The 27,806-nt window shown below is 36.3% G+C and overlaps 1 long non-coding RNA gene across 1 annotated transcript in view; it reads right to left on the reverse strand.

Annotated features, from left to right (window-relative positions):
• LOC117803407 overlaps positions 1-27,806 on the reverse strand; it is a 76,661-nt gene that overhangs the window by 11,041 nt on the left and 37,814 nt on the right. The window contains exon 3 of the long non-coding RNA XR_004627242.1: positions 8,427-8,530. This is a non-coding gene — a long non-coding RNA (uncharacterized LOC117803407). The remainder of the gene's footprint in view (positions 1-8,426; positions 8,531-27,806) is intronic.

A 27,806-nucleotide genomic window follows, 5' to 3' on the forward strand; every position in this document is an offset into this window, starting at 1 on the left:
CTCAGACATGAAGGATTTAAATTGTTAAAATGGAAGTGTGGGAGTTTTTATATTATACTGGACACTGGGGAGTATCTAAAAAAACTTGCATAGTAATGTATCTTTGGGAAAAGTCATCTAGCAAAAGTGATTTGGAGGGGGAAAATAAGCAAGGAGACTCATTAGAAAACATTTGTTATAGTTCAAATATAATAACAAATGTAATACCATGATGGTTGTGGGAACTAAAATGAAGCAAAGTATGTGAGAGATCTTCTGAGAGATTTCTTGAAAAAAAATCTACAAAATCTGACAATTGATTAGGTGGAGAAAGTAAAGATCAGGATAAAAACTAGGCAAGAGTGACACTGGTTCTAAACCTAAATTTAGAAAAACATGGTACCATTTATAGACCTAAGACATCAAAGGAAAATGTTTTGGCAACTTTCAAGAATAAAATTTTCAGTATGGTGCCCAGGGAGTGGTAGTATCTCTAGAAATTAATACTGACAGCTATGCTCAGAGATGTCATAAGAAATCGGGGGTAGGCTAGAGAAAACAGGAGACTAGGAACCAAAGAATTTAAGGCCATATTTGACAAGTCTCAATTGTCTGTAAATAAACCTACCTTGTAGACAAGGCATCATCTACTATGACATAAACAGCAAATCAACTTCACATAGTTGATATTGAAATTGAATAACACAATTGAATAACACAATTTGCTAAGATGAATAGCACAATTTAAAATTGAATAACACAATTGGCTAAGATGTTACCAAAACCCAGATGCCCTAATGTCATTGTGGGTGTATGCGGACTACGTCAACAGAATAACTTCTGTTATGATACATTCTGAGAATGATGATTTATTATCTTAATAACTAATGACAAGTACATTAATAATTACGGTAGGCAGAATAATGGTCCCCCAAAGATGTCTATGTCTTCATCTTTGGAACTATAGATTATGACCTTACATTGCAAAAGGGACTTTGTAGAGGTGATAAAGTGAAGAGTCTTGACCTGGGGAGATTATCCTGGGTTATACCAGGTGGTCCCCCATGTAATCGCATAGTCCTTTTTTAGTAAAAGAGGGGTACAGGAGAGTCAGAGTCAGAAACAAATTTGAAGATATTATGCTCTGACTTTGAAGATGGAGAAAGTGGCCATAAATCAAGGAATGTAGGAACCTCTAAAAGTTGGGAAGGCAAAAAAACAGATTCTCTTCTAGAGCCTGTAAAAGGAATGCAGCACTGTCAACATCTTGATATTAGCCCAGTGAGACTCTTGTTGAGCTTCTGACCTACAGAACTGCAAAATCATAAATTTACATTTTTAAAGCCACTAAGTTAGTGGCAACTTGTTACAGAAGCAAATAAGAAACTCATACAATAATATTACATGTATTTTCTGAGCAATACCTGCTTGTTGCAGAAAATTTAGAAACTATAAAAAGATTTTTTAATGATATAAATATCAACTTTCCTGGCTGTGACAGAATAACTAGTATCTGACTTGTCTTTCTGTCATAAACAACTAGGAAACTGGACAAAGTATAAGAAATATAAAAAGCAACACTTTTCAGACACAGAGCTATACTCTCTACAAGAAACGAGGAAAATAAAGTGAGCTCTGCAATCCCTCAGCTTTCTTCCTGAAAACATTTCTGAGGCCACATTTGAATTTCAATCATCCCGAAGGGAAAGAGACTTTTTTGAACACCCATAGAATGGAGTAGAGACTTGAGAAGGACTACACCTTAGTTGTAGGACTAGACTAACTCAAGAAGAAAGGCAACTCTAGACTTCCACTGAAGAAGCTTGGAAATATAACCCATAACCAAAATAAAAATGAATCAATAGAAACAGATACAGAAATAATAGAGATGGTAGAATTAGCCCACAAGGATATTAACACATCTATTCTCTAAAAAAGATTATATTTATCCATTTGACAGAGAGAGACACAGTGAGAGAGGGAACAGAGGCAGGGGGAGTGGGAGAGGGAGAAGCAGGCTCCCTGCTGAGCAGGGATCCCGATGTGGGGCTTGATCTCAGGACCCTGGCATCATGACCTGAGCTGAAGGCAGACACTTAATGACTGAGCCATCCAGGTGCCCCTAAAACAGTTATTATAAACATAATAATAAATTTAAAGTAAAACATAAACATAAGAACAAAAGAAGTAGAAACTGTAAAGAATCAAAATGAACCTCATTTTGATAAGCCTCATCTCTAGAACTTTACTAGAAAGGAATAATTTCAGATTATACGCTTCATAAGAAAAGATCAACGAACTTGAAAACCTATCAAGAGAAACTGTCTAGACTCCAGAACACAGAGAAAAATGGTTTAAGGAAAAGATAAGACTTAGTGACTTGTGGGACATCATGTGGTTAACATACATATATAAAGGGATTCCCAGTGGGAAAACTATTTGAAGACATAAAGGCAGAAAATTTCCCAAAATTGATAAACACTATAACCCATATATTGAAGAAGCCCATATAGTCAAGAAGCAAAAGAAAACCAGAGGAAGGTATATCATTATCAAGCAGCCAGAGAAAAAGCCACATTACATGCAGGAGAATAAATATAAGAATGACTAATGACTTCTCACTAGAAATAAAAAAGCAAGAAGACAATGGAACAGTACCTGAACAGTGCTGAACATAAAATATGTTCACTTAGAATTTGATATTAATTAAAAATAACTTTCAAGCATGGGTGTAAATGAAAACATTTAAATATAAACCAAAGCTGAGGAAGCTTTCACTAGCAAATGTCTACTTAAAGAAATATTAAAGGCCATACTTCAGATACGAGGAATACCAGACAGAAACTTGGATCTATACAAAATAATTTAAAAAGCTGGAAATGGCATATATAGATAAATACACAAGTTTCAGTTTACTCGCCATTTACTTTGTTTTTAAAAAATCAACTGTTTAAAACAATAACAATGTATTTGGGGCTTTATGTGTAGAAATGCACCAATGACAATATTAGCACAACAAATGGGGTACAGCAAATGGAAGTATATGTACTGTGGTAAAGATGTTATATTACACATGAAATAGTACAGTATTATTTAAAGGCAAACCTTAAGAAGTTAAAGATGTATACTGTAAACTTTGAGTAATCACTTAAGAAAATAAAGAGATATAGCTGGCCATTTCGATTAAAAGGCAGGAATTACACTGGATAAAAAAGCAAGACAAAATTATATCTGTCTAAAAGAAATGCTTTATTTATTATTTATTTATTTGTTTGTTTATTATTTGTTATTTATTTTTGAGAGCCAGTAAGAGTAGGGAGTGGCAGGGGGAGAAGGAGAGAAAGAATCCTTAAGCAGACTGCATGGTCAGTGTGGAGCACCATGCAGGGTTCAATCTCAGGACCCTAAGGACTTGATCCAAGCTGAAATTAAGAGTCAGATGCTGAAATTACTGAGCCACACAAATGCCCCAGAAATACTTTTTTAAAAAAAATTTATTTAAATTAAATTTAATTAACATATAGTACATTATTAGTTTCAGAGGTAAAATTTAATGATTCATCAGTTGCATATAACACCCAGTGCTCATTTCATTAACTGCCCTCCTTAATGCCCACCACCCAGTTACCCAATCCCCCATCCACCTCCCTTCCAGCAACCCTCAGTTTGTTTCTTATGGTCGAGAGTCTCTTATGGTTTGTCTCCCTCTCTGTTTTTGTCTTATTTGATTTTTCCTTCTCTTCCTATGTTCATCTGTTTTGTTTCTTAAATTTCACATGAGTTAAATAATATGATAATTGTCTTTCTCTGGCTGACTTATTTTGCTTAGCATAATACACTGTAGTTCCATCCATGTCATTGCAAATGGCAAGATTTCACTCTTTTTGATGGCTGAGTAATAATCCATTATATATATATACACACACACATATATATATACACACACACACACATATGGTTTATACGTATATATATCACATCTTTTTTATCCCTTCTTCTGTCAATGAACATCTGGGCTTTTCCCATATTTTGGCTATCATGAACACTGATACTATAAACATTGGGGTGCATGTGCCCCTTTGAATCACTAGGTTTGTATCCTTTGGATAAATACCTAATATTGCAGTTGCTGGGTCATAGGGTAGCTCTGTTTTTAACTTTTTGAGGAACCTCCATACTGTTTTCCAGAGTGGTTACATCAGTTTGCACTCCCAACAACAGTGTAAGAGGGTTCCCCTTTCTCTGCTTCCTCACCAACATCTGTTGTTCCCTAAGTTGTTCATTTCAGCCATTCTGACAAGTGTGAGGTGGTATCTCATTGTGGTTTTGATTTGCATTTCCCTGATGCCAAGTGCTATTGAGCATTTTTTCATGTGCCTGCTGGCCATTTTATGTCTTCTTTGGAGAGCTGGGTCTTATGGGTCTGTTCAGATTTTCTATTTCTTCCTATTTCGGTTTTGGTAATTTATATTTCTAAGAATGCATCCATTTTTTCCAGATTGCCTAATTTGTTGGCAAATAGTTGCTCATAATATGCTCTTAAAATTGTTTGTATTTCTTCAGTGTTGCTTGCAATCTCTCCTCTTTCATTTATGATTTTATTTATTTGAGTGCTTTCTCATTTCTTTTTTGATAAGTCTAGCTAGAGTTTTATTGAACTTATTAATTCTTTCAAAGAAACAGCTCATAGTTTCATTGATCTGTTCTACTGTTCTTTTGATTTCTATTTTATTGATTTATGCTCTAATCTTTCTAATTTCTCTTCTCCTGGTGGATTTAGGTTTTATCTGCTGTTCTTTCTCCAGCTCCTTTATGTGTAAGGTTAGGTTGTGTATTTGAGACCTTTCTTATTTCTTGAGAAAGACCTGTAATTGCTACATACTTCCCTCTTAGGACCTCCTTTGCTGCATGCCAAAGGTTCTGAACTGTTGTGTTTCCATTTTAATTTATTTCCATGAGTCTTTTACAATTCTTTAATTTCCCGGTTGACCCATTTATTCTTTAGTAGGATGTTCTTTAACCTCCATGCATTTGTGTTCCTTCCAAATTTTCTCTTGTGATTGAGTTCAAGTTTTAAAGAATTATGTGGTCTGAGAATATGCATGGTATAATCTCAGTCTTTTGGTACCAGTTGAGCCCAATTCGTGACCTAGTATGTGATCTTTTCTGGAGAATGTTTCATGAGCACTCAAGAAGAATGTATATTCTGTTGCTTAGGATGAAATGCTCTGAATATATCTGTGAAGTCCATCTGGTCCAGTGTGTCATTCAAAGCCCTTGTTTCCTTGTTGATCTTCTGCTTAGATGATCTGTCCATTGCTATGAGTGGGGTGTTAAAGTCCACTACTATTATTGTATTATCAATACATTTCTTTAATTTTGTTATTAATTGGTTTATATAACTGGCTGCTCCCAAGGCAAGGGCATAAATATTTACAATTGTTAGATCTTCTTGTTGGATAGACCCTTTTACTATGATATAGTGTCCTTCTTCATCTCTTATTATAGTCTTTTGCTTAAAATCTAGTTTGTCTGATATAAGGATTGCTACCCCAGCTTTCTTTTGATGTCCATTAGCATGATAAATGGTTCCCCACCCCCTCACTTTCAATCTGGGGGTGACTTTGGGTCTAAAATGAGTCTCTTGAAGATAGTGTATCAATAGTCTTGTTTTTTTATCCAATCTGATACCCTGTCTATTTTTAGTGGAGCATTTAGTCCATTTACATTCAGAGTAATTATTGAAAGATAATTTATTGACATTGTATTACCTGTAAAGTCACTGTTTCTGTAGATTGTCTCTGTTCTTTTCTGGTCTTTGTTACTTTTAGTCTCTCTCTTTGCTCAAAGGATCCCCTATAATATTTCTTTCAGGGCTGGTGTAGTGATCACAAATTCTTTTAGCTTCTGTTTGTCCTGGAAACTCTTTATCTCTCCTTCTATTCTGAATGAGAGCCTTGCTGGATAAAGTATTCTTGGCTACATATTTTTCCCATTTAGCACATTGAATATATCCTTTCTGGCCTGCCAGGTCTCTGTGGAAAGATCTGCTGTCAGCCTTATATTTCTACTTTTGTAGGTTAAGGACCTCTTGTCCCAAGCTGCTTTCAGGATTTTCTCTTTATCTCTGAAATTTGCAAGTTTCACTATTATATGCTGAGGTGTTGACCTATTTTTATTGATTTTTAGGGGGGATCTCTATGCCTTCTGGACTTGAATGCCTGTTTCCTTCCCCAGATTAGGGACGTTCTCAGCTATAATTTGTTCAAATAGACCTTCTGTCCCTCTCTCTCTACACTTTCTGGGACCCCTATTTTTCAAATATTATTTTGCTTTATGGTACTGCTGATTTCTTAAAGTCTCTCTTCATGATCCAGTAGCTGTTTATCTCTCTTTTTCTCAGCTTCCTTATTTTTCATCATTTTGTCTTCTATATCACTGACTCTCTCTTCTGCCTCATTTACCGCCAAAGCCTTCCATTTTTTATTGCATCTCAGTGATAGCATTTTAATTTTGTCCTGATTAGATTTTAGTTCTTTTATTTCTACAGTAAGGGATTGTCTAGTGTCTTCTATGCTTTTTTCAAGCCCAGCTAATATAATCGTTGTTTTGAATTCTAGTTCCGACATCTGACTTATATTCATATTGATTAAATCCTAGACTCACTGTTTGCAGCTGACTTTCCTGCTCTGATGCCTGGGAACTCTGCCACAGTCAGGCATCCCTGTTCTTCTTGTGACCCGGGAGTTCCTGAGACCACCCTATCCCACCTGGGATTCTACCCCCCTCTGCCACCTGAACATCTTTAAGCCAGGGACGTCCCCCACCAGAGCAGACTTCTAAAAGTTCTGATGTTGCACTCTGCTGCTTATGATACTTTGCTGTAGCCTCTTTTAAGCAGGCTCCCTCCCCATGCAGTATCTTCTGGATTCACATCTCCACACCTATCTTCCAAAAAGTGGCCATTTTTCTATTAGTGGAATTGGAGTATTTCTTTTCTCAGATCTCTGATTGATTTAACAGGTGTTCAGAATGATTTGATAGATATCTAGCAGAATTCCAGGGACCAGCTGAATTTAGGGTCTCCTACTCTGCCATCTTAACTCCTCGCCCCCAGAAATGCATTTTAAATAAAAAGACAGAAACAGGCTAAAAGTAAAAGAATGGAAAAAGATATACCAGGCAAATACTAACCATAGGAAAGGTAATGTGGCCATATTAATATCAAAATATACTTCAGAACAAAAAATATTAGCAGAAATTTAAAGACCATTTCATAATAATAAAGGAATAAGTTCATCAAAAAGATATATTCCTAGATGTGTATACTGTCAATAACAGAACTTCAGAAACAAAAACTCATGAACATGAAAGTAGAAATCGAAAAATCCAAAATTATAATTGGATGCATAAACACATTTCTGCCAGCAACAAAACAATGTGACAGAAAATCAGTCTGGAAAGTTTGAACACTATCAAACAACTTGAAAACTATTTGACATATACCAACAATGGCAGGACAAACATTTTTTTTCAAGTATAAATGGAACATTTACTAAGATTGACCTATATGAGGCTATAAGACAAGTCTAGAAAAATTAAATGAATTAAAATCAGAGTATATTCTTTGACCTCAAGAAAATTTAAAAATAAATTAATAACACAAGATATATGAAATTCACCATGTATTTGAAAATTAAACAACATACTTCTCAATAACCAATGAATTAAAAAAGAAAATTACAAAGCAATTAAGACAATATTTCAACCACATGAAAATGGGAACACACTATATCAAAATTTGTGGAATGCAATGAAAACAGTGCCTGGAGATAAATTACAGCTATAATGCTTATACTGGAAAAAAAGAATGTCTGCCATCAGTGATCTAAGCTTTCATTTTAAGAAGCTAGAAAAAGATGATACTATTAAGCATAAAAGAAATGCAAAGAAGGAAATGATAAAGACAAGAGCAAAAGTCAGTGAAATAGAGAAGAAAAAAATCAACAGAGAAAAATTAAAACCCAAAGAGCTGTTTCTTTAAAACACCAATGAAAATTATGAACATTTTGCTAGTTTGATCAAGAAGACAAAGATTTTCACTAATGATAACAGGAAAAAAAGATAAACTTGACTTAATCAACTTCTGCTCTTCAAATGACATGTCTAGGAAATTAGAATGCAAACCACAGATTGGGGGAGGTGTTTGTAATACATATATCTGGTAATATTATACCTCCCGGGCTCCTGTACACACACACACACACACACACAAACACACACACTTTCTGTCTTCTCAGCCCTAGCCTGGTACATTTTTTCTTCATGGCACTTACCATCATCTGACATCTGCCATACACATCAGCCCCACTCCTTGGGAGAAAGTAAGCCCCACAAGGGCAGGGAGAGCAGGGATTTTGTTTTGTTCACCATCGTATTCCTATTACCTGGAATGTATCTGTTCACAGTAGGCAAATGACTGCCTCACAGTATGTCCTCAATGATTTGTTATATACAAACTTGGGGAAATGTAAGTTGCTGACAGAAAATCCTAGAAGAAAAGAAAAATAATACAAGATTGTTATTGTGTTTGAGAAGAGGAAATGAAACCAAAACAAAGCAAACAATTATTGGAGAAGAATTAAAATGTCTACAGGAGATTTTTGTTAGCTAAGAGTTGTATTTACATTTTCTGCCCTAAGTTTATGATGGAAATTCAGCACCTACCTCCCATTCTCTACAAAATCTTCAGTTAAATGTACAATGAGTTGGTCTTGGGGGCAAATGTGAAATGGGCTGAGGTCTACTACATGTCTGACAAGGGAAATACAGAGTCAAACAGCAATTTTTTTTAAAGCACTTCCTGATTCCTTGGTTCTTAACCATAGATAAAGTTGTAAAGAATGATTCACCGCTCATGATTATGAGTACATGATTTTTCACTGACACACATTATAGGTATAGTTACTATACTTTTCAGCGTCACACAACAGATATAAGAAGAAAATGAATGCTATCATGGCAGACACTAGAACAGTATAAACAACCAAAGGCACTGAGAGAAATTGAACAGTAACTTAAGGTCTTAAAATTCGTAAATCATTCAAGTAGTAAGTCCACAAACTCTTGAAAATCATGTTGGGAATACTAGGCTAAGTCCATGATTAATGAAGACAATTCAACATGATCATATTTTCTATTTTAAAAATTTTTTAAAAGATTTTATTTATTTATTTGACAGAGATAGAGACAGCCAGCAAGAGAGAGAACACAAGCAGGAGGAGTGGGAGAGGAAGAAGCAGTCTCCTAGCAGAGAAGCCTGATGTGGGGCTCAATCCCAGGACTCTGGGATCATACCCTGAGCCGAAGGCAGACGCTTAATGACTGAGCCACCCAGGCGCCCCTCTATTTTAAAATTTTATATTAAAATCAATTTAGTTACCTCTTTATCCTGACTAGGAAATTCTGAGAACACCATAAAATGAGTCTCTCTACAGGAAGTCATTTTCTCATCAGCATAACAATACATTTTACAGATTCCTAGATTATGGTAGTAGTAAAAATTCTAGTTGATTGCTTATTAGTTCAGGGTTTCTGTCTAATGAAATCAATAGTTACCATATTTTCTGAATTCTAAGATGCCTTAATTATCATAAGCACCATTGATTTAATAGCAACTGTGGACACAAAAATAAGTAAGCAAGCTTACTAAATATTAACGCTAAATATGAGATGCATTCCAACCATGAAAAAAGTCAATTATGGGCAAAGTACATCTTATCATTGAGGAAATACTGTACTTCGAAAATAGAAGATTTGAATGCAGCAAGTTCATTGTTTACTGGTTTTGAAACCTGTATTTTGAAAACTGAATCTTTTTGGCTCAGTTGTCCAACACTAGAAGACCATTCTCTTCTTCCTTGTGAGGCAGAGGAAGGGAAGGGCTGAGGAAGGGAAGAGCAGACCGGAAGATCTCTGAAGGAGATTTCTAGCCCTTGGGCTCTAAGGTTGTGGTTCCATGTTTCTTGATAATACAAGTATTGAAAAGAAGAAGATCCTAATTTGATTAAGTCATGTAAATACTTGTGTTGATTTTCATTCACATCCAAATCTTGATCATAATTCCTAGAAAATTTCTACCTTTGTAACCCCTGATGTCAAGAGGGCCCCTGAAGTTGTTGATTTTAGGAGTTGCTAACTCATTCTTTCTACATAAAATCTTCGACGACAAGCTCCAATAGCTAAAGCAGACACAGCTTCCAATGAACAGGACGGCAGCTCCACTTCTAATAAGTTAATCCAATGGTTTTTGTCATGAGCAAAACAAGAAATCATGTTTTTAATCATACTAAAAGGTCTCTGCATCTTGTTAACATCTGGAGTTCAATCACTTCTGTGCTAAAAACTGGGGAATGCTTCAGCAGGGCATAAATCTTGCCCCTCATTGTACATGTGATCCAGATGCTGGAGGAGAATTAACGTTCGTTTGTAACACATCTGGTGTCGGCAGCTTTGAGTAAACTCTAATAGAAAGAGTGCGGAACTAACGTGGCATTACACCTTCCCTCGGGCCAGGGGTTCTAGACTGAAGGTAAAAGCCTGCAGGTGTCCCCTGGGGCTTAGCAATAAACTGTACTAATCAGCTCTGGCATTGTGTTAAGTGCAGGGTGTTTTGAATTTTCCACAGAAATTGCACAGCCCAGTAATTCTACATTCCAACTGTCTGCTTTTGACAACTCTTTAGATTTGCCACCATCTTGAAACTCCAAATAAAGGGAAGGTCCAGAACCCTTGTCAGGGTTGGGCTATCCCAAAAGATGCAGGAGGGCAGATCACGACCAGAGCAGTAGTGAGCAAATAACAAGACTGGCCTGAATGTGGGTGTAAGTAGTGGCTTAGATTCTGTTGAGAAAGGCTGTCTGGCAGAGTTGAAAGAGCATCAAATTTGAATTGGGACATCTGAGCTTAAGTCCCACCACAGGTATGTGTGCAAAACTCCAAAATTACTTGGGTCATAGTTTCTCACGAGGATATTTGAGAGTCAAATAAGATGATGGCTTTTTGTAACAAAAAACTCAAGTCTTAAATTCTTAGAACAACATTTTAATTAACTTTGTAGTATAGCCTTCCTTTCCAACCTTCTTTATCCTCAATATACACTTAAGATTTAAATTACCACAAATATCCTTTTTTAAAAAACCTATCGCATACTTTTGTGCTTTGGGGTTTTTGTTCTATGGGTATAGGTGGTATCTCTTGGAAGCATTTAATAAACTATGCAGGATACATGTCATATTGTTGTAGATGGCCTCTGATTACATCACTCTTCCATGAGAAAAATATTTGTGATAGTCAAATGATAGGGCATGCAAATGCTACTGGGTAATTGAAGGGTTTAAGTTAGGATTTAAAAGAACATCTAGTAAACTATGCATGTGTTTGTATGATGGCATTGTGCTCTGTTGGGTGTGAGGCTCTGAGGTCAGGGAAGTAGGATGCTCACCCCACAAAAGCATCTAAAGGAAGATCAGATTCACATCTCCCCATTCACACTCTGCCTGGCTCTTGCACTCATCAAGGGAAATTGTGGGTGAAACCTTCCACCCTATTCTAAGTGTTCTTTATTTTAAGTTGGCGCAGCATGTATGGTTGAATTTTATGAGTTAAATGTGCATATGACTTGACTTCACCAATCATATGTTTTGAATTTGGTATTTGTAACTATAAGCAGAATGCCAGAAGAAGCTACCTTCCAATTTAAACTTGAAAACTGCCACACCACCAAATGAATCATATAGAATAAAAGAGATAAGACATGAACACTGATACACGTTTATAATCTCATTACAAGAAAAAATGTGAACTAAAAAAGTAAGATTGACAAGAGCATTAATGTCTTAAAGAGACAGATCTCTAGCACTGCTAGGATCCTGATAACTTCCCTTTGCTTTTGGATAGCATGTATGTTTTCCTCAATACTTTCATATATGTCATTCATTCATTCATTCATTCCTTCATTCCTTCACTCACATTCTCTGCCTACCTGTGACATAATGCCCAAGATCAAGCCTAGGAAAGAAGGAAAACCAAAAAATGATTATATACATCTAAAAAAGAGCCAGACAGAAAATTCATCAGTTGCTCAACAGAAAAGTTTTCTTTTGTGTTGTTGCTGGGTTTTTTTTTTTTAATTTTTAATTTTTAATTTTTTTCGATGTAAAGTTCGATGTTTCATTAGCTGCTTATAACCCCAGTGCACAATGCAATACGTGCCCTCCTTACTACCCATCACCAGCCTATAGCCCATTCCCCACCCCACTNGTTTTTTTTTTTTAATTTTTAATTTTTAATTTTTTTCGATGTAAAGTTCGATGTTTCATTAGCTGCGTATAACCCCCAGTGCACAATGCAATACGTGCCCTCCTTACTACCCATCACCAGCCTATAGCCCATTCCCCACCCCACTCCCCTCTGAAGCCCTCAGTTTGTTTCTCAGAGTCCATAGTCTTTTCTAATATTAACCCCTTATCAGATACGCCATTTGCAAATATCTTCTCCCATTCCATTGGTTGCCTTTTAGTTTTGTTGACTGTTTCCTTTGCCGTGCAGACGCTTTTCATTTTGATGTAGTTCCAATAGTTGTTTTTTGTTGTCGTTGTTGTTTGTTTGTTTTTGCTTTTATTTCCCTTGCCTCTGGGGACATATCTAGAAAAACGTTGCTAAGGCCAATGTCAGAGAAATTACTGCCTGTGCTTTCTTCTAGGATTATTATGGTTCCAGGACTCATGTGTAGGTCTTTAATCTAATTTGAGTTCATTTTTGTGTGTGGTATATGTAAGTGGTCTAGCTTCATTCTCTTGCATGTACCTGTCCAGTTTCCCAACACTATTTATCAAAGAGGCTGTCCTTTTCCCATTGGATATTCTTTCCTGCTTTGTTGAAAATTAATTGACTATATAATTGTGGGTTTATTTCTAGATTTTCTATTCTGTTCCATTGACCTGTGTGTCTATTTTGTGCCAGTACCATACTGTTTTGATTAGTAGAACTTTGTAATATAACTTGAAGTTTGAAATTATGATACCTCCAGTTTTGTTTTTCTTGTTCAAGATTGCTTTGGCTATTCAGGGTCTTTTGCGGTTCTATACAAATTTTAAATTGTTTGGCCTACTTTGTGAAAAAATGCTGATGGTATTTTGATAAGGATTGCATTAAATCTGTAGATGATTTGGGTAGTATAAACATTTTAACAATATTTGTTCTTCCAACCCATGTGCATGGAATGTTTTTCCATTTCTTTGTGTCATCTTCAATTTCTTTCACCAATATTTTATACTTTTCAGAGTACATGTCTTTCACCTCCTTGGTTAAATTTATTTTTGGTGCAATTGTAAATGGTCTTGTTTTCTTTCTCTTTCTGCTGCCTCATCATGAGTGTATAGAAATGTGACAGATTTGCATACATTGATTTTATATCCTGCAACTTTACTGGATTCATTTATCAGTTCTAGTTGTTTTTTGGTGGCATCTTTAGGGTTTCTATACATAGTATCATATCATCTGCAAACTTGTGAAAGTTTTGCTTCTTCCTTACCAATGTGGATGTCTTTTATTTCTTTTTGTTGTCTGCTGTGGCTAGGATTTCCAGTACTGTGTTGAATAAAAGAGGTGAGAATGGACATCCTTGTCTTGTTCCTGACCTTGGGGGAAAAGCTCTGTTTTTCCCCATTTCTTATGATGTTTAGTGTGGGTTTTTCAAATAAGGCCTTTATTATGTTACTATATTCCCCTTAGACCTACTTTGTTGAGGGTTTTTATCATGAATGGATGTCATACTTTGTCAAAATCTTCCTCTGCATCTATTGAAATGATCATATGGTTTTTTTATAATAATATTTTTTATTATATTATGTTAGTCACCATACAATAGATGATGTGATATATCACATTGATTGATAAGCAAATATTGAACCACGCTTGCATCCTGGGAATAAATCCCACTTGATCCTGGTGAATGGTTTTTTTTAATGTATTGTCGAATTTAGTTTTTTAGTATTTTGTTGAGGGTTTCTACATTTATGTTCATCAGAGTTACTGGCCTGTAGTTCTTTTTTTGTCTGTCTAGCTTTGGTATCAGGATAATATTGGCCTTTTTTTGTCTGTCTAGCTTTCGTATCAGGGTAATATTGGCCTCATAGAATGAATTTGGAAGTTTTCTTTCCTCTCCTATTTTTTTTTGGCATAGTTTGAGAAGAATAGCTACTAATTCTTCTTTAAACGTTTAGTAGGATTTGCCTGTGAAGCCATCTGGTCCAGGGCTTTTGTTTATTGGGAGTTTTTTTTGATTGCTGATTCAAGTTCATTGCTAGTAATTAGTCTGTTCAAATGTTCTATTTCATCTAAAAACAGTGAATGTATTAAGATAGACCATACTAATTTGCATCTTGTAATTTTTAGGTAACCACCAAAACAAGGACATTAAAAACTATAACAAAAGCCTAACAGAGGAGATAAAAAGGAATATTTTTTTAAACTTATTTTAATAAGGGAAGGCAGGGAAGGAATAATTTTTTAAAAATAAAAAACAAAAATAAAAAACAGAAAAAGGGGAAAAATGGAAAACAAATAACAAAATGGTAGACCAAAACCCAGCTATATCAATAACTGCATCATATATATATATATATGAATGAAATGTTTCAGTTAAGATTTTCAGACTGGATTAAAAAAATACAATTACAGCTGCATAAGAAATAACACCATAAATATAAAAATATGCAATGCTTTGAAGAATAGAAAAAAAGACATACCAAGTAAACATTAACCAAAAAGCAGTTCATATGATTACACTGATATCAAAGTAGACTTTAAGGTGAGAAGAATTAAGAGAGATAAAGAGGTATATTTCATAATATTAAAAGGGTCAATTCATCATAAGAGCACAGAAACCTGAATAATCTCTATCAAGTTTGACTTAAAAAGCAAAAAGGGAGAGGGAGGGACAGAGAGAGAGAGAGAGGTAGGGAGGTAGAACTGGCAGGGAATGGGACTGACTAGGGGGAGAGGGGAAGGCAGAGAGAGAGAGAAGTGTCCAACACCAATATAAAATGGGATACGTCATTACAAGCATGAAAAGAATGAGAAATATTCGAAACAACTTTGCATCAGTAATTTAACAACTTAGGTTAAATGGACAAATGTCTTTAAAAACATGGCATTAGTAAAGCTTATGATCAGATGGAAGAGAACCTTCTTGGTCATGCTAATGCTCAGTTCCTCACAACACAGCTGAAAGAGCTAAATGCAGCTTACGTTCTTCCTGCCTATGGGGACACGGAGACCTGCACAGACCCTTCCGCACCCAGACTGCCTTGATGTAGGGGGACAGCATTCTGGTTTGCCTAGGACTGAGGGATTTCCCAAGACACAAGACATTTAGTTCTAAATCTAGGAAAGTCCATGCTATCCAGAGCAATCTACACTTTCAATGCTATCCCGATCAAAATACCGATGACGTTTTTCAAAGAACTGGAACAAATAGTCCTTAAATTTGTATGGAACCAGAAAAGGCCCCGAATCACCAAGGAACTGTTGAAAAGGAAAAACAAAGCTGGGGGCATCACAATGCCGGATTTCGAGCTGTACTACAAAGCTGTGATCACAAAGACAGCATGGTACTGGCACAAAAACAGACACATCGACCAATGGAACAGAATAGAGAACCCAGAAATGGACCCTCGGCTCTTTGGGCAACTAATCTTTGATAAAGCAGGAAAAAACATCCGGTGGAAAAAAGACAGTCTCTTCAATAAATGGTGCTGGGAAAATTGGACAGCTACATGCAAAAGAATGAAACTTGACCACTCTCTCACACCATACACAAAAATAAACTCCAAATGGATGAAAGACCTCAATGTGAGACAGGAATCCATCAAAATTCTAGAGGAGAACATAGGCAACAACTTCTATGACATCGGCCAGAGCAACCTTTTTCACGACACATCTCCAAAGGCAAGAGAAATAAAAGATAAAATGAACTTATGGGACTTTATCAGGATAAAGAGCTTCTGCACAGCCAAGGAAACAGTCAAAAAAACTAAGAGACAGCCCACGGAATGGGAGAATATATTTGCAAAGGACACCACAGATAAAGGACTGGTATCCAAGATCTACAAAGAACTTCTCAAACTCAATACACGAGAAACAAATAAACAAATCATAAAATGGGCAGAAGATATGAACAGACACTTTTCCAATGAAGACATACAAATGGCTAACAGACACATGAAAAAATGTTCAAAATCATTAGCCATCAGGGAAATTCAAATCAAAACCACACTGAGATACCACCTTACGCCAGTTAGAATGGCAAAGATAGACAAGGCAAGAAACAACAATTGTTGGAGAGGATGTGGAGAAAGGGGATCCCTCCTACATTGTTGGTGGGAATGCAAGTTTGTACAGCCACTCTGGAAAACAGTGTGGAGGTCCCTTAAAAAGTTAAAAATTGAGCCTATGACCCAGCCATTGCACTACTGGGTATTTACCCCAAAGATACAGACGTAGTTAAGAGAAGGGCCATATGCACCCCAATGTTCATAGCAGCATTGTCCACAATAGCTAAATCGTGGAAGGAACCGTGATGCCCTTCAACAGATGACTGGGTTAAGAAGCTGTGGTCCGTATATACAATGGAATATTACTCAGCTATCAGAAAGAATGAGTTCTCAACATTTGCTGCAACATGGACGGCACTGGAGGAGATAATGCTAAGTGAAATAAGTCAAGCAGAGAAAGACAATTATCATATGATTTCTCTCATCTATGGAACATAAGAACTAGGAAGATTGGTAGGGGAAGAAAGGGATAAGGAAAGGGGGGTAATCAGAAGGGGGAATGAAGCATGAGAGACTATGACTCTGGGAAACAAACTGAGGGCTTCAGAGGGGAGGGGGGTGGGGAATGGGATAGACTGGTGATGGGTAGTAAGGAGGGCACGTATTGCATGGTGCACTGGGTGTTATACACAACTAATGAATCGTCGAACTTTACATCAGAAACCAGGGATGTACTGTATGGTGACTAACATCATATATTAAAAAAAATTAAAAAAAAAAACTAGGAAAGTCCCAAACAAACCAAAATGATTTCATCAGCCAGAGCCCTCCGTCTGGTGGAAGGGCCCAGTCCATGTCTCTCTTGGCCTTCTCAAGGGCTGAGAGGATCGGTATCTCACAGCACACCTATGACCAGCTCTTAGCACAGCCATATCCTGTAGTGCAGCTTTAGGGAAGCTCAGCTGTGATCAATCCTTTAAAAAGGTTCTCACCTAATTTACATAATAAAATGGCTTAATCATTGTTAATTGTCAGTAATGATGGTATTCTCTATATTAACTCAGAATATCAAGAATATCTTACCCTGCACCCATGCGTACATGTATTTTCTAAATGGAATTTTGTGTTCATATTTCCAGTTATCCACAGCTACTCTGGTCTTACTAAGCTTGCATCTTCTACCTGTCCTAAAAAGTCTTCCTCCAGGCAATATAGTATTGTTCTTAAACATGAACAGGAACAACTGTAACCCTATGCAGTGTCTAATCATTCTGGCATTAAATGAGATGAGGAGATGATGGTGAAAGTCCATATTCCCATTTTTATGCAGGTTGCATTTTTTTTTAAATGAAGGAAAAAACCAACAGCCCCTACGCAGACTTTGCATTTCGGTTTCCCCTATGGTCTTTTTCTGCCTTCATTCACTAAATGTTTTCGCTTAGACAAGAAACTCAATAGCTAACTGCAGCGTGATTGCGTAAGTAATTTGGAAAACATTAATAAAATAATAGCTTAAAGTGTTTGGCCCTCAATTCAATGGTAGGTTTCTTTTCATTAAACAAGGACAGGACAGGAAAGGAGGGCTGGAGACTTGGTTTAATCCTCTGGGCACTAGGTCATTTAAGCTTCAAGAGTCAAAAAACAAAAGATACGAATTGTCACTCTCATGGGGGGATCATCTCTGTTTCTGGACATAAGGCCAGGATTCATTTGAACATAGGCCACACTCACTTTCATTTTGCTTCCCCTACAAATTAAATCCCTTGAGCGATCAGCAAACCTTGATTTGCTTAGGAGCGGCTGAGGCAAGGGTCACACCCTAGTCAACTCTCCATCTCCCAATACATAGTTCAATATAGGCGCTTAACTTGGAATTGAATACTTATTCAAATAAATTGGGACTCCCTAACTGCTTCTTAGCTAGGGTTCCAGAGGTTTAAGTTGTCACTAGACAAAAGGAAGAACCTCGGTGTCACTGAAGACTATTTCCTTAAGATAAGGGGTCTTTTAATTCTGGAAATCACCAAAAGACCACACAGAAGTTAAGCAGAAAACATCGTCTTAACCCTGAAAGGAAAAGCCTCCGTACTATTATACCACATATTCTGGGTGAACGTTTTTCAGTAAAAACAAAGTGGGAAAAGGCACCAGGGAGAGCTGAGTGGGAGGGGAGACTTCCGTATGAACATGAGCTTTTAAAAAATGACAAAGGTTCTCTTTAATCCAAAAAGGGGAAGACAAAAACAAAAACAAAATGACCTAAGCTTCCAAAAAATAAATAACTAAAGGTATATAAGATCCCCTCCTAACTTGAGAGAATTAGCTTGTATGTCAATATTTTAAAGTGTTTTTTTAAATAAAAAGTAAAAAAGACAGAAAAATTCCTCTCTAAATGCACATCCCTGGTTAAACAGTAAAAAGTGTTTAAGGAGCCTGTAGACAAATTTATAGATGATGGATTTAATCATTTATTAAACAAAGTCTGGAAAATGTGGAATAGGTACCACTTCACATTTTCTTTGGTCTGATGCAAGTCTAGTAAAGGTGTGTTCTCTGACCTGGTTAATCTTTGCCTGGTGTTAATCTTTGCCTGGTGTCCTTCTATCTCTGATTTTCAGACTTACGTCATTTGGTTCTATTTTGTAAATAGCATATCATTAAAAACCTCTTCTTTTTGAACTCATTTACTTTTTGCATTTAAATATTATAGATATGGTCAGTTTTATGCTAATTTATTTTGTTCTAGTAAGCATGAGTTTTTCTCGGCTTCCTCCTTTTCTAACTTCCATGGGTTACATCACGTTTCTCTTTATCTTCACTATATACTTTACTATTTTACCCACTGTCCTTTTTATTTTTCCTTAAATACATATATTTTGCTTTAAAAAAGGGAAGAAGAATTTGTATTTGTGCCCAAATAAAATGAGATTAGTACTCCTAAAAATCCAAACTCCTCCCACCAGAGTAAGAAGTCAGTGTTTTCTAGATTTTGATGTATGTTGTAAAAACCAATAATGACGGTAATGAAATAGTTACTTAGAATGATTACTGTGCTTTACTGATGCAGCTTTTGCATTCCACTCTTTACAAGAAGACACAATAGAACAGGAGCCTACTGGGAACACAGGCTCTGCCATTAGCCTGCTTAGATGCAAACCGACACTCCTACTTTTCTTTTGTGTGACCTCGAGCAAACGATTTCATCCCTCAAAATTTCCAACTCTCATCTGTGATCTAAGGATACTAATGGCAGCTACTTCATCAAACTTTTGGGAAGATTAAATTCAATGAGACATTGGAAACACTAAAAACAGTGTATTAAGCATTAATGTTGACTATTGGAAACAGGCAGTAGCATTGACTGTTTCTTGCGGGAATATATTTTTAATATTTCTTTCAGCAAAGGTATGATGAAAGTAAAATTTCTGAGAGTTTTTTTATCTGTTGGAAATAACTCTATTTTGCCCTCGCTCTTAAAAATGTTTTTCGAATGAGTAATGCAAATGACACAAAATTCAATGGGCACAGAAGAATATACTGTGAACAGTGGCTATGCATTCTACCTCTGTTTCCCCACCCAGGCATCCAGTTCTCCTTCCCAGAAGCAATCGCTCTGAACAGTCACTAGCTGTCTTTACAGAAATAACCTTTGCACCTGCAGACACGTGTATGCCTACATGTGCACGTGTGAGTCTGTGTACGTGCATATGTACATATATTTTAACACTAAATTATAATGTGCCACCCTTGCTCTTTAAACTTAAAAATGTACTTCAGAGATAATGATGTATTTATATCTTACTCCTTTTAAGGGATTCATATTATTACATTGTATTTATGTGCATAACTTGTCTAATTGGGGCCATATTATTAAACATTTAGACTGTTTAAGAACTCTTCTATTATAAACAATACAGAAACAAATATCGTCCGAAATACACACATTAGGTGTGCTCATAGGGTAAACTTCTGCAAGCAGAAACATGAAGACAAAGTCCTGTATGCACTTATAATTTTGAGAGCTATCGCCATATTGGCCTCCAAGGGGGTTTTAACAATGTACATGCTCACTAATTTTGTATAACAGTGCCTGTTTCACTTACCCTTACCAACATATCATGCTATTCAACTTTAGGATTTTTGCCAACCTGGTGGGTTAAAAGGGATATCTTAGTATTGTAATTTGTATGTTTCTCTTGTATGGGTCAGGTTAAGCATCTTTTTATCATTTTAAGAGATCTGAGGGGCTTTTTTTTTAAATTAACTATTATTTGAGCTCTTCCATGACACCTATTTTAAGCATTATTCATACAAAACATAGAGTTGGGCTTTTTGTTATGACCAAACATGGCCTTTTTTTTATAGTAGGTAATTGATTCATTTATATTTATGGAGGTCAGTCTTGCTTGGTCTTAATTCTGTCATTTATGTCATGCTTTCTGTTTTTATTGCTTCTACTAAAACATAGTTTACTACATGATCTATTTTCTTCCTGTTGTTCTCTGTTTGTGTGTTTTTGATTTTAAAAGCTCTTAATAAAATAGGAATGATAGTTATATTTCACAATGTAACAAACATGATCTTACTTAATGGGATATGTCTTTAAAAAATTGAAAATTCCAATTTCCAACTGTTCCAGGGGAAGTTTTTTATTAAAGTTGCAGATAAGACATAAATGTTTATTATCACTACTTCCATTTCACATTGTCCTAGAGGTATTAGCCAACACAATTCAATAAGAAAAATAAACTAAGGTATAAAAGGGAAAGAAAGTAAAATTATCATCATTTGCAGATGATATGATTGCATAATTGGAAAAAACAAGGGAATTAATTTCAAAAAAGTATAACTCTGTAAGGTGGCAGGGTAAAAATATTAACATACAATGGCAGCCCTTATACATACAAACAATTTCTGCTTAGATTACCTATAGGAGAAAAGATCCCACTTACCAAAGTAATAACAGCCACAAAACCTAGGATTATACTTAACCAGAAATAAATAAGATCAATGTGAAGAAAGCTTAAAAATTCCCTTGAGAAACACAAAACACAATTAGACACATATCTGCATATACACATTTACACATAAAGAAAAATATAGAATGTGCTTGGAAAGGAACATCCAAAAATATTTAAAAAGTCAGAGTCACCTAAGTTAATTCATAAATTTGATATATTAGTTCTAGAGAATAGGTGTGGGACTAGGCTAATTGACTCTAAAAATCATCTAGAAAAGTAAACAAATAAAAATAGCCAGAAATTTTCTGAAAAAATTAAAGCAAGAGAAGGAAATTATTTCTACCAGGTTTTATGAATCTTATAAAAATTTGCACATGAATAGGCAGACAGGCCTATAAAAGAAAAAAAAAATCCAGAAGTAGATCCAAATACATACAAGATCCAAGAAATGTTTCAAAATGGCATTGAAAATATGAATTTTATAATAATTTGTGATGGGAAAGCTGGATAGCCACCTGAAAACTATAAATTTGGATTCATAACTCTCACCAGAGTAAATTTAAAACTTATCAAAAATTTGAGTGTAAGAAATAAAACCACAAAAGTAGTAGAAGAAAGCATGAAAAAAATTTACTCCCTTAAGTAAGAAAAGTTTTTGTAAGTACAAACAAAATGCAGGAGCCATACAAAATTGATAAATTTGACTATATAAAATTTACTTAACATTTTGTAAGGCAAGAATCACAATAATCAGTCAGGATCAAAAAAAAAGTTGACAGAAATTGTTGGCATAAGAAACAAAACACTAATTTCTCTAATATATAAAGAATTCTTACAAACCAATACGAAAAAAAAAACAAAACACAACAATCCATTAGCCTAATAAGCATAGACTATGAACAGACAGATCACAGAAAAGGAAATATAGACAACTCTCAAATACATGATAAAATGATCAAGGATTGCTACTTTAAAAGCACATTATAATAGCATTTTTTAATCTAAAAGATTGGCAAATTTCAGAAAGTATGATACTTCTGTTTTGGATAGAATTCAGAGAAACACTCTCATAAACAGACTATGTGAATTGAAATCAATAAAACCTGTTTGTAGGGTATTTTGACCATTATAACCAAAATTACAAATACACAAACCCTAGAACTGGCAATTCCACATTTACGACTCTATTCTACAGATTTACTCACAGATGTAGTAAAGGAATGTATATACAAGATTATTCACTGCAACTTTGTATGGAAAAGCGAAATATGGCAACCACCTAAACACTTTCCAATAGAGTACTTCTCATATAATTGTAGCTTTATACATGTAATCATATATGATAAATAGTAAACAAAGAGTTTTAGGTACAGATATGGGATGACCTTCAAGATATCTTTTTATTTTTTATTTTATTATTATTTATTTTTATTATTTTATTATTATTATTATCAATTAGCCAGCACAAGATATGTTTTTAACAGAAAAAAAAGGGATACAGGATATCGTGTATAATATATAAACATTTAAGTAAAAATTAACTGATGGATTGAGAGGAACACATAAAAGATATATCTTAATCCTGGCTGCTATAGTCCACATTTCAGTAGTATTAGACTCTTACCATTTTACACGTACACCATTTTGTTAGAGCCACCATACTTTTGATTATATTCTTCTCTGTGTAGACTGTCCTTCATCCTTATTTTTGCTTGTCAAAATTCAACCCATCTTTAGATGCTCCTGTAAAATTAATCTTTTGCTTCTTTTCTTTCAACATTACCATCTGAACCTGAGCTTTTTTTCTAATAAATGGTAGTAAAATCTATTAAGTCTACCTAATGCTGGAAGAAGAGAAGGGAGGAAAAAGGAACAGCTACTAAATACATGTCTGCCAGACACTTTAATGCCCTATGTCATTTAATTTTATAACAACCATAAAACCCAGGTTTTATTCCAGTTACAAATGTTGAAACTAGCTTGAGGAGATTAAAGAATGTTCCCAATGTCACACAATAGTTGGACATGCAGAGGTTCGAACTCAGGATCCCAGGGATTTCCCCTTTCCACCATACAGCCTTATACTTAAGGGATTTTTGCCACTTTTCTGGAGACCCCAAACCTTTGAGATCATCTAGTTCAACACTCTTGATTTACAAATGAGGAAAAGAAAGCTGGAGGGGTTAAGTGCTTTGCAAACTAGTTTGTTAGTGTCATTGGGGTTGGATAGAAGGTCTATAAAAACACATGTATGTAATTAGTAGTAGGGATGTAAGGTCAGCCTGGTACTTTACACTTTTATAGTAGAATTCAGAATTAACAGGATAATTGATAGACTTTAAAATTAAAATGTTGTCACATACCAGGGACCGTGGAGGTTCGGAATGAAAGCATAAACATGTGAGAATGAATATCCACCTGTGAAAATTAATGTCTGTCTATGACATTTATAAAAATGCTTTAGTGTAATTAATTCTTTGCCAAGCATCTTTCTGTGCAAAATGAGTTCTTGACATTCTGATACAAAGTCCATGTGCCCAACGATAAAATCCTGAGGTCTCCAGTGCTTACTTCCCTCCTCCCTCCAATATCTGGCTCCCATCCCACAGCCTCTACCACTCTGGCTCAGGAAGTAGGCAATTTCCTGCCCCAGCTGAGCCGGATATTAAGACCTCTTTGTTCCTTATCTCCGAGAAATAACACCTCTCTGTAATATTCCAAATGGCTGGCTGACTCGTGGTCATACCTACCTAAAAGACTCTGCTATTCTTTAACGTTAGTGTTGACTGAGGGAGAACTCTTTGCCTACATCCTAACTGTAAATGTTGTGGGCCAATACGGAGCACACTGGATTATTACAGTTTGTAGACTGCCTGATTTTAGGACAAATGAGATTTTTAAAAGAATGGTATAGCTTGAGGATCTCCCTTTCTGCCCCCCTGCTGCCCCGCAGCTCATCCACAAACAAACCTACTATTTTATGGCAATTTGCATGTGTGGAAGCATCCTCTCTCATAGGAGGCATCGTAAGTAAATTTATTCATATTGGTACAGACAAAACTGAAACTTCTCGGCTGTGTAACATGGGCAGTTTGAATCTTCTCCTTGGAAGCAATACATACAGAGATAACAACTGCTGACAACTTCTTGGTACATCCCAATGTATAAAGACATGACGTATCGATCTGTACACATAGGCTGTGTTCTCTGCTTGACTGATGGTTAGTAATACCATCTGCACATCCACACTTGTCCACTTTCCAGGCTTCCTCCATTTGGTGGAATGTTCTTAATACAATATTCCTATTCAACACTTCAAAGCCCTTTCAAAACATTTCACTTTTCATGTAACGCATGCCCTACATTCCAGCTTCTTCTGTTTGGAGCTCTGATACCAGAAAAGCTAAAAACAGTTCATCACGATAACCAACCACAGAAAATACAATTCAGAAGTAAAAAAGTAGGGAGCACAATCTACTTTCTTCCTTCATTAGCAGGGTTAAAGAAATCAAAATATTTTAAAACTGGGAAGTGTTAAAGGTCATTTATTCTCACCAGCTCATTGTGTAATTGTGGAACTGAAGCAGGATGATGAAGAGCATTTTAAGTAGTGGTACGAAAAAAGTTCCAGGGAAAGGGAGCTACATCTGCGTGGACACAGGGATGCTGACTGGGCCACCGAGACACTCTGACTAGATGGGCCCATCAGGAAGGAACAGAACATAAGATTAAATAAGTAGGGCTGAACAAATTTACAAAGGATCTTGAAATTTCCATTTCCAAATTTCCAATTTGGAGATCAATTTTCCACTTTTCTGAAAACGACCATGTACTTTAGATTTGGAAAGGAACTCAGGATCTCAGCTCTTATTTCTTTTCTTTCCTACATTTGATTTCGTTGTACTTTTTAATTTAATTTTAAAATCTTTGCCATCCGCTGGATTATGATCTTTATAGCATCTGGCACAGTTGGAAGGCATACAGTAAGTACTCCAGGATGAGGTCATTCATTCAACAAATCTACATAGAAATGACATCTTTTTTATAGCTTTCTGAATGGTTGACTTTCTAACTGTGGTCTCTATGAATACCCTTGGTGATGAAGCCTGGCCTTCACCTAGGTATCCCATGCCCTTATCAAGCTGCCATTATGGAGAAGGAACCAACTTCTTTTGAAAGAAAGGGGTCAACTTTAGATTATCAGGATACTGCAGGTCAAAGAACATGAGACTATTGAACACTTTTTATGTTTCTGGCAGGCACTAGGCTTTAATCAAGATACAAGGGAATGTAATACATGGGGACCTTTTAGCACTTTCAAAAAGCCTTATGGAATTAGACATTCCTATCCCCATTTTCCATATAAAATAACTGAGGCTAAACTTTGAGTACTTCATTAAAGACAACATAGCAGTGAAATTGATTTGAAACCAGGTCTGGCTTGGAAGTTCAGATTCTTTCTAACTTGCTACACTGCTTCCTGTTGTATAAAGCAAAATTGCTACCCTCAAATAAGTCCCAATATAGCTGGAGAGACAGATTTGTAAACACCCACTGTAACATTTCTCACAAGTGGGTAAAATGCACTAAGCACCCACAAGAAAGCTATTAGTTTGGCCTGGAGTTTGGAAATGTCAGGGAAGTTTTCACCAGAGAGATGGCTTCTGACTGGAGCTGTGAGGGTGACCGTCAGGTGGAGTCAAACTGACTCATCGGAAAAAGTCTCCCAAAAGAAGGAGTCAAAGAATACTGTGCAGCCAGAAGACTTTCTCATGGGGCATAATATGTTCCAGCCAGGCTGTGGACACACCCAAGTCAATATGTGATATCATCAGTGAAGTTTTTAAAATGTTTTGTTTACTTGGTACATAGGTACTGCCTTAAGTCCCTCCACCTATGCAAACTCGTAGTGCGAGCTCACACTCCCCGCCCCCCACCACGTACATCCCATAGTTGTGCCGTACAGATTGTATCAGTGCTCTTTCTACTGCACTCACTGCTTCTGAGCACTAATAAGCAATGCGCTCAGGGTATGTGATATATAAGAGTACCACCAAAGGAATTTTATTTTATTTTATTATTTTTTTAAAGATTTTATTTATTTATTCGACAGAGATAGAGACAGCCAGCGAAGAGGGAACACAAGCAGGGGGAGTGGGAGAGGAAGAAGCAGGATCATAGCGGAGGGGCCTGATGTGGGGCTGGATCCCATAACACCGGGATCACGCCCTGAGCCGAAGGCAGACGCTTAACCTCTGTGCCACCCAGGCGCCCCCACCAAAGGAATTTTAAACGGCAGATGTGGTGAACTGACTTCAATGTTACAGATACTTGTCCAGCACCAAAATTTGAGATGGGGAGTAAATACAGACTAGGTAGCAGTACAGGAATGTCCCAAACTTTTTTAAGTTCATGAAGGAAATTGGTGAATGTCCTCTGCAATTTGCTTTTAATGCAGATGAAACCAATCTCCCATGGAAACAGATACCTTCCTGTACGTTGAGTGCACACACACACACACACACACACACACACACAAAATGACTGTGCCTGGATTTAAGGCAGCCACACAGACCACCTCATTCTCTTGCTTAGAGGAGACTCAACAGGGGACTTACAACTCCAGCTTGTTCGTCACCAGAATACTGTCCAATACTAACCAATACTATCGGGCTAAGAGCAAATCGAACTTGCTGGTATTACGCTATTTTAAACAGAACAACAGGAGTTATTCAAGATATTCAGTGAGTGGTTGATTTGCAATTACTGCTTAGTCATTAATAGGCGATGCAAGAGTGATAACCTTTCCAAGAAAGCACTGCTGCTCCTGAGCAATGCCCGTGGTCACTCCATAAACCTGGAGTCTTTGGAGGCAACATTAAATGTTGAGTTTCTTCCACCTGACGCAAATCCATCCAGCAGCCAATGCGGTGGGAAGTGATTGTGTATCCAAGATGGGCTGGATGGAACACCCATTGTAGCTCAGCAATGATACTGGGGCTGAGGGTGGCATATTTCATGGATTTTGGCACATTCTACTACCAGGTTAAGAAAAATATTGAAAAATGATGGTGGGAAATGATATGAACAGTGTGTGGAAAGAAGTCTAATTTGAGACTGGACCTGATTTCCTTAGTCTTAAATTTGATATGCCTCAAATTCCCAACACTCCATGGCTTGTACAACTGGATAGTCATAATGAGGTCATGGAAGATGAGGCGGAAGTGATATTAAATCCTTAGAATGAGTCCTATGAGAGCAAGTGCTACTGCTGAAGAGAATTCAGAGTTTTCCAATGCAAAGAGAGCTTTAAATCAGAGAAGCCAGATATACTTCTGAAAAAGAGGTCCTAGAAATGGGAAGCACAGCAGTGAATTGTTAAAGAATATGCCGAAAGCACTGATTTATAATGAAGTGAATTAAGAAGAAAGGAGAAATAGTACATTTTTAGAAAAAACAGTTCTATCTGGATTCACAGAAAGAAACAAGAATATTAACCCAGGAAAAGAAAGTTAAGGAGGAAACTATG

Source organism: Ailuropoda melanoleuca, chromosome 8 (genome assembly GCF_002007445.2).
Source record: "Ailuropoda melanoleuca isolate Jingjing chromosome 8, ASM200744v2, whole genome shotgun sequence".
Taxonomy (NCBI): domain Eukaryota; kingdom Metazoa; phylum Chordata; class Mammalia; order Carnivora; family Ursidae; genus Ailuropoda; species Ailuropoda melanoleuca.